This window comes from Lygodium microphyllum, chromosome 2, assembly GCF_053477565.2.
Source record: "Lygodium microphyllum isolate KBCC chromosome 2, Lygodium_microphyllum_v1.1.10, whole genome shotgun sequence".
NCBI lineage: Eukaryota > Viridiplantae > Streptophyta > Polypodiopsida > Schizaeales > Lygodiaceae > Lygodium > Lygodium microphyllum.
Window position 1 is genome coordinate 115593371 of NC_141136.1, and position 9310 is coordinate 115602680.

Here is a 9310-nt window from a genome sequence, read left to right on the forward strand (position 1 = left end):
TTGAAGTAAAGACTGAAGTGATAGTGACACTAATGAGCTACAAAGGGACATTGTAGTGGCACTAGTGACCTTTCATATAAGACATACCTCTTGGGAGGGGTATCCACGACCAAAGAGAGGCTATAAAGGATTTTTCTTGATTATTCCATTGTACTATTGAGAGAGAGAGAGAGAGAGAGAGAGAGAGAGAGAGAGAGAGAGAGATCTATGAAAAACAATGTAATCTATGAGTGAGATTGTAAAAGAAAGCTATGGAACTTTTGAAGAAGAATACTATGTGATGATCTTCGTTCAAAGTGGTGTATTCTCTTGTGTTCTTGTGGTTTCTTGATGAATTCTATGAATTCTATGAAGAGCATAATCAATTTGGTTCAAGTTAAAGTCGTGGGAGAATTGTTTCTATGAAGTTGCGTGAATATTTTTTATTCATGGTGTTTTTTTTTCTTATTATGGTCACATAAAATATAAAAAAGATGTTTGTTGATGATACAATATATATTTTTTTGCGGTAGATTCCCTATTTTCTTGGTGTTTCTCTTTGGGCTTCATGTTTTTGGTGCACAGCCGATAAAATTGCCATCAACAAGCATTAGAAGAGGCTAAAAATGAAGGAAATGACAGTGATAAGAGGAGAAGAATTCAATGGATGCTTGCAAAGTTCCTTCTACCATTGAAGAATTGGAGATTCTCATTGTTGTCAAAAAAGCTAGTTTCTACAAGTTTATCCCATAATGGCGGAAACATATAACCATCATGATATAGGCTCTATCTGGTGGACTGTTTTCTCTTCCTCTTGAAGCAACATAGACATGCATCTTGGTGGAAAATTGTTTAGGAGCAATTTGAAGTGCAGAAAAACAGAGAGAATGACCATCCATGGGAGACTTAGCATTCATTGAAAAGTTTCCAAACATCATCAAGTGGAAAATTGTGAAGTGAAAAATTGTGAAGAAGCTTCAAGAGTTGTGGTGGTTAGTGGAAGTTCACGAGAACAAAAAAGAAGAGTTAGAATTTGTTTGTGGATGCTCAACATCATGATACATGGAACGCATGGTGCACTGACAATCTCCTGTTTGTCCCATTAGCAACTCATTGGAAGTTGGTTGACATAGTGTTCTTCACAACATACACTATTGAAACCATCAGAGGTTGACATTACTATGATGATGGCACCACAATGATCCTTAGAATAATGAGTTTTGACACTTTCAGGAACGGAATATGTTTCCCTCTGTATAGTGGAATGAAAGTTGAATTTAGAGACATTGAAAAGAAGGAATAGAAAAAATATTGGCAAGAAAATTTTCTAGAGATTGAAGTTCTGATCGTGTTATGTGGAGTACATACCAACTAGGTGGAGCTAACTCCCTAATGAATGATGCAATCAAGAGACAAGCACTAGAATGAGTCCAAAGGTATGTGAGAAGGCAAAATGCAAGAATGAGCTAGCAGCAACATAACAGAAGCCTCTTTTGATGCCTAGTAACAACACTCTTTATAGAAGTCCCCATGGCCACTCAAGGTCCCCTTCCTAGTCACATCCGTCCTGAAAATATTGATGACAGAGTAGCGAATGTAGTCCCGTTGCCCATCTTTAAGGGAGAGCACAATGAAGACCCTGATATTCACGTAGTAGAGTTTATGATAGCATATGTGGCTAAGAATTCCAAAACCCTCGAGCATTGGTTGGCAATATTTTCCTCCACTTTTAAAGGTGCAGCGTTTCAGTGGTATGAGAGACAAGTAGCAGGAACTTTTGGCACATGGGACAATGGCCTTCCTCACTAAATTCATGCGTGAAGGTTTTGAAGAGCCGATGTGAGAGGAGTTCATGAACCTAAGTCAGTTCTCTGGTGAACGGGTGGAAGCATATGTCTCTAGAATGGAATCCATACTGAAGAGATGGCCAACCATCATTTGAATGAAAGCATCTAGAAGGGAGTTTTCCTTAGAGGCCTACAACCAGAAGTTTGTAAGTTTGTGGAATTGAGAAGACCAGTCAACCTCGTGCAAGCTGTAGTGGAAGGTGCAAGATTGTATGATGAAGTTGAAGCAAGTTTGTCAATGACCTCATGAAGAGAAGTCCTACCTCCTCCCATGCCAAGAATGGCATACCCGCCAAATGTAGTCCTAGGGAAAATTCCCTACCCCTACCCTTAGATGCAAACCATGCTGCAGCACAGTACACCGAATCCATAGTGACCGTAGATGACTGTACCTCAAATGATGATTCAACCACAACAACAATGGTCTTAAACAGTTCCCCCTGTGGTGACTCCAACAATAGTGGAACCCTACCAACTGGAACCAACAATCCCTAGTCTCAATAGGAGCTTTAAATCAGAACCAGAACATAGGACCCTTTAGATCAACCCAACTAGTTTATGCAATGATTATAGAGGTTTTCCAAAGCCCTACTATAAGTACTCTAGGAGGTGAAAATTTGAAGGACTACCTATCCAAAGGAGTTGATGGATGTGATCATAGAACATCTATAGATGCTGAAGGTGAATACTGGCAACATATCCAATCTTGCAAGAGGTGGAAGAGATGTGATGCGGTCTAATACCTGGTGTGGAAAGTGCTATCAAGTGGGACATTTAGCCACTGAATGTACCCAAAAATCAACCATTCATGGAGCCTTTTGTTCGTACTAGTTGAGGAAAAACCATACAGAAGATATCTGCTCTCTAAAGAAGGAGATGCACAAAAGGAGAAAGAACGATGAAGAAGCAAGATTCAATTTGTTGGAATCCAACATGACAGCACAAGATATTGGACCAAAGCCTAGGAAGTTCAGCTCTAATTTCGGCCCTAGGAGGTTTCCCTCTTAAAGTTATAGAGGACGACAGTCTGGCAATGGCCAGAGATCAGAAGTGGAGTGTTATAGATATGGAGAAAAGGGACACATATAATCAAATTGTCCAAACCCTAGAAGGTCTATGGACTATATGCCCTTGTGCAGTCAATGCAAAGGAGAAGGCCACACCGCAAAATACTATCCTAGTCCATCTCTTGTGAAAGCTACCTTTGATACCCAATAGAAGACCCAAAAACCTACTTCCAATTTGGTGGAATTGGAGGTTGCTTCAATAACACGTGCAAAGAAGGGAGAAGCCGTAGTTCCAAATGAGAACATTCCCTTTTCTAAGACAGTGAAGTTCAACCTTCGTAGGAAGAAATATAATAGTGCAGCACAAAACAATGTAGTGTAGAGCCCTCCAATAGCACAAAGAGCTATATAGATAGTAGTAGAGACAGGAATTTGCAAAGGTCTAGGAGGAGATAGAGGATACAGAAGTATCCCTAGAAGTAGAAGAAATACAAACGTTGTTGCTCCTGGAAGAAAAAGTGAAGACAAAAGTGGGTGTTTTCCCATTCCCTAGAGATTGGAAACACCCTTGTATCAAAGAATATGACTTGGTCAAAGACCTAGACACTTTTAAACCTAACCTACCATTTCGACAGTTGCTGATGTTGTCTCCTAGCTATCGAAAGAGATTCAAAAGCATACTGACAAGGAGAAGAGGCCTAAGGATTGCTCCTTCCATGGCAACCAAGTCCAACAAAGCCCCAGATCTTGTGAAAGAAGTGGATGTAGCTAATGCTTTGTTGGATCTAGGTACTACAGAGATTGGTGTGTGGATTGAAGGATGCTTTATAGCAGATGCATTGATTAATGGAGATTCATCAATGAACATTATGACAAATGTGACAATGAAGGATCTATGCTTGCAAGGTATGTAGCCTATGGAGTGGCTTATCAGACTGGCAGACCAAAGCAGAATAAAGCCTTTCGGCATTCTCCCATATGTGAAGACAACCCTCACAGGGAGAGATTATTGGTTGACCTATTTGGTAGTAAAACCAAATTCCTACGGGACCTCATACCCTCTGTTGTTGGGAATACCATGGCTGTTTGAAGCAAGGGCATGGACGGATTGGCTCAAAGGAACCTTAACCCTAGGCAAAGGATCCAATAAAGTGGTGTTGAAGTTATATGGATCATAAAAAGGCAATGGATTCACTTCCATTAAAAGTCGTAACAAACTCCTCCAACAAAGTAACAAATGGTACATCAGGAGATGAAGAAGCCATCAAAATAGATATTTCCCAAGAAAACAGAGGCATAGTCCATGCCAGTGGGCATTGTAAGCCAACTCCTGAAGGAAAAAAAGACTTTGTCAATGGGTCAATACCTCTAGCCTGAAATCGAATTGACTTCCTCATTGTAGGGTGCCTTGCCAAGAAGGCCAGCAAAGAGGGGTCAGGAGGAGGTTAAGTTTACCAAGGGGGAGAAGAATTGCATGCCCCAAGAACTCCCTTGCACCAAGACCACATGGAGAAGAGGAGGGACTAAGGAGGAGGCAGCAAGTAGATTAGTACCAAATGTGCCGCATTTTCCAGGCTGTTACCACCCATCAAGTGGCCTAAAGACTAGGCACAAGGATACTTACTAGGTGGGGAATCACTCACCTAGAGCTCATAAGTGATAGAGGTACTCACTTTCTCAACCAAGATTATTGAAGAATTAACAGAGATGTACAAGATATGCCATTGTAAGTCCACACCCTATTATCCCAGAGCAAACGACTAAGTCGAAATTACCAATCATATCCTTTGCTCGATCTTGACAAGAACGATTGCTGCACATTGTCATGATTGGGACGATCGACTTATAGAAGCCCTCTGGGCGTATAAAACCTCCCATAAGGCTGCTACATGATAGACCCCTTTCCAGTTGGTGTATCGTACAGAAGCCATCTTCCCTGTTGAGTTAGAGCTACCCTCTTTGCGTGTGGCTATCAAAGAACGCTTGGGAGATGATGAGTCCCTGTAACATCGTCTCTTGCACTTGGAATGTCTAGATGAGACTTGCAGGATGACCCTACATTGTATGGAAGCATTGTATGGAAGCCATGCAAGATCGCCAAAAGGCCTATCATTCTAGCTTTATCAAGCAGAAGGAGTTCAAGGAAGGTGACTTCGTCCTTGCTTATGATTTGCGATTTGGTAAGTTTTCCCGAAAGCTTTAACAATGATGGATGGGCCCCTATAAGGTACTTGTTGATTGTCAATCCTAATGGCTCTGACAGTCGATGCTTCTAATGATCCCTTTTGATTAATGGCTATCGCCTCAAGATGCATTACCCTTCCTAGGGATCCTGACAATCATCACCGATAGCTCCCTCATTTCTTGCACATAGATCGCAGTATGACTTTACCTATTGCTCGTGATAGCCCTCCTGTTGATCCTCATGAGGTGGCCTCATTGTTCTGTTAGCCTCCCCTAGCCACCTTCCATCCCTCCTTAGCTTCCTTTCCTGTGATCCAGCAGAGGTAGAGAGGATGGTTCTACTACATGGTGCTTCTACCATTCTCTTCTTTCAAAAGAAGAAACATAACAAAAAGAGAAAAAATTAAACATATATCGGTCATGGGAGAAAAGGACTTTGGTCCTTGTCATCACGACCTATTCTTCGAGAAAAGGTGGAAACATCCTCGAGGGTAGGGCACAAGAAAAGAGAAAGAGAAAAAAAGAAAAGAAACAAAAAAAATCATCAAAACTGTTATGGGAGAAAAGGAAGAAAATTCGTTGTCATAATAGGCCTTGTTCTAAGAAAAGGTAGCACACATCCTTAGATGGGAAGAAGTTGTGGAAAAGGTGGTAACACCCCGTAATCCAGGACAATTGAATTACTAGCAGAACTCTTCCAAAAGCAATTCCAAAGTACTGAATCTTGCAACCCCATCGGTGCTTCTGATTTCTTCAACAAATATCAGGTGCTTTTAATTTCTTCAAAAATTGATATTTTTTATGTGCAATTTAAGTACCGGACTTGTTGGCTACCTCCTTGAGATGCCTCTTCATCAACCGATCCCAGTTGGTATCATTAACTTGGCAAAGCTGATCTTCCTTTATAAACCTTGAGGGATGAGAGCTATCATCCTAACCGGATGGGGATGTGAGTATGGGCTGCCCTTTGTATTCATTAACAAAGCGTGAGACAAAGGGTGGGGTGAGTGACCAGTCCTTGCCCTTTATCTCCAATAGAGAGGCAAGATATGTGAATGGAGTGTTGCACGCACGGGATGGACTTCTCAATGCACAAAGCACAACTTGTTCCTGTGCGCGACACTATAAGACTCCCTGGCCTTCCTTCTCGCACCATATGCCGGTGCAGAGCGGGATGCACTATTGCACCATTAATTATACACAAGGCATACAACCTTTGTACAAGTGGTAGTGAGGCTTACATTAATGGGATTCAAGAATAGGTTGCCCTCCTGTATTCATTAAAAGAAGGTGAGACACAGGGGGGACTGAGTGTGATTGATTTCCCTTTCATCAACTGAAGGTGAGGATTGAGGGACATTTCGACAATTGGAGACATATATATTCTCGTTTCCCTATGCACACATGGGACTGGCCTTCGCCGCCATTACTATACAACTCATTCTGTTTGGCGCACTGTACGATAAGGCCTCCTAGCTTTCCTTCTTGCACCTATGCCAAATGGGTTGGGACGCACTGATACACCACCAATTGTGCACATTGCATAGTTCCTCTAAATTATTTCTTTTGTCGATTTCTAAATCGGGTGTGCACTCTAGGTTTCCATCATTATTATTCGAGAGATGAGTCATGGGGCAAGCGACTGATCTACCATTTAAACATGAGTGACGATCGAGATTGAGTGCTATATACTTCACCCATTGACAACCTAAACAACGCTTCATCAACAATGCTACCTCCCTGGTTACTATTGCATGGTCCCTGCCATGATGGACGAGTGTGATATGGCGACGTGTGGTACCTCTTGACCGGGACAATTATGATCCTTCATGCGATAGCGATGGTTTTCCTTGACTATCTACAAATTGGGCGAAGTTTTTTTAACCCTATCCCTTTTGATTAGACACATCGGTCACATGTTTAAGTGTGGGGACGTATGTGTATGCATTGTGAGTCAGTGTTAGGCCCTATTGATCAAGTCCATCTAGTCTAGTAAGGTCTTATGTGTGGGGACGTGTTCCTGCGCGTCTGCTTTGTATACCCTCATGGCAACATCCATATTGGATGATTTGAGCATACCATGTCCTAGTCTTGGCCTAATGGTGTCCCTTCCCCACTCACCAATCCCGTTTTCACCCTGTCTTGGGGTCGTTCCGTGTCCATGTGGCTTTATTATTTATTTTGTTGTGTTTCCATGTGAATGCATCTATGTTCATAAAAATTACAATTTGACCTTATAGCCCTATTTATCCCTTCAAATTGGCCGCTTTTCCTTTTTACATCCCTCAGTTCCAAGCCACAGATCTTGAGTTATTAAATTTTCAAAAATTTTTAATCCATTTCACGTGTTTCCATGTGAACATGCCTTTTTCACTTCAAAATAGAGATATGATGATATACTTGTGACCTACACCTTCTCTTTGACATTTTTTATTTTTACTATCCATCATTCAGATGTATGGTTTGTTAGGTATTAAATTTTTCATATTTTTCGTGTGCATTTTGGACTCTTTTTTCATGTGCACATGCCCTAAGCATCTTGGAATTCAATTGTGATTAGACAATCTTGTTCGGCTTGCTCTCTTGCACAATTTTCCTTTTTTCCCGATCATGTTTCGGCCCGTCGATTTTATTTTATTAAATTTTCAGTGAGTCTTCATGCTCATTTTTTCTATTTTTTCCATGTGAACGCCCCTTAACACCACCAGAACTGCGTTTTGACTCGATACCCTCTCCCACAAGTTTTCCCTGTCATTTTTTCTTTTTGTTGCACTTCATTCCGATACACGAATTTTCTCATATTAATTACTGACTCCGTTTTTGTTACTATTTTTATCATTTTTCTCATGCAAACACACCCTACAGCCCCTAGCATCGCATTCTACCTTTCTTGTCATGTCTGTCACTTTCCTTTGGCATTTTTTGTTTTCATTCTTCTTGGTTTTGACTGTCGGATTTTTTTGTATTAATTTTTATTTCTATTTTTAGGTGTGTTTTGTCTCTTTTTTCCATGCGAACGGGTATTGTCCCTGTCGAAACCATTTTCTTAGGTGACAGGCCGGTTTGCCACATCATTGAAGATATTTTTCCTTTTTATTTCCCTTCATTTTGATTGATGGATTTATTAGTATTAATTTTTGTATGTGTTTTGAGGCTCGATTTTTACCTTTTGTCCATGCGAATGCCCTTAATCGTCACCAGACATCCTGTTTCCCTTTTCTGCCATCTTCCTCTCGCCCTTCGACATGTTTTTCCTCTTTTCTATTGGTCCATCAAGTGCTTGGTTTATTTGTTATTAAATTTTATATAATTTTTCTTTTACTGTTTGGTGTGTTTTTGTGCGATTGCCCAAGTTTTCACGATTTTCCACACATTGCCACGATGTGATGATGTCCTTTTCCCATGCGTATGCATCGTCTGTTGTGTCACATCCGCCATTGCAAATTTTTTTAACCAACATAAACCCACCCCTCCCTTCCTCCCCCTCTTGTAGCTCCCTCACTCCAAGGTGTCGAGTTGTGTTGATGTGCGTTGATAGCTCCACCCTCCACCCATGACAAAGGTCCCTTACTGTGCCTCTAGCTTACAATGTAAATATTTTCTGGATGTGAATATGATGTGCTGCCCTCAAGATGGGCCATTTTGCAAACAATGAGCATATTGCGTGCCTTGTCGTGTTGGGGTGTCTCGTGACGTGTTGAGTTAGTGTTATGGCTGGGTTGGGGAATGGGTCTAGTGCTTCTTTGGAGCCTAGACAGGTTCAAAATAGGGCCTCATGTGGGTATTCAAGGGCCGGATCATCACACTTGGTACCCCCCCAACCCATGACTCATCTTTCCCACCCTCCCCAATCGTTCCTCCGCCCTCCCCCACACCCCCGCCCCCCTTGCATCTCCCTTCTCTCTCCCCTTCGTGCACCCTCTCCTCCCCCCTTCTCCCTCCTTCCCTCCTCCCACTCTTCCCTCCTCCCCTCTCCTCCACTCCCACTTAGTGGCCGCTCGCCTTGAATGATTGGCTGCTCGCCCCGTGGTCCTGATGAAGCTGCCCGCACATTCGTCATTGCTGCCCCACCTGAGCCTCGCAGTTCCCCACCGTTGGCGGTCCTGTCGAAGCTGCCCATCACCTATCCCGATGCCGTCGATCCTGTTGAACCCCCCCCCCCCCCCCCCCCCCTGGGCCACATTGCCTCCATCGTCACCGCCCTCGCCCCTTGTGATCGAACACCCCCCCACTTAGTGTGATGGTCTGCGGCTCTTGGAATCCCTCGTGGGGCTTGCCTGCAACCCCTTGGAG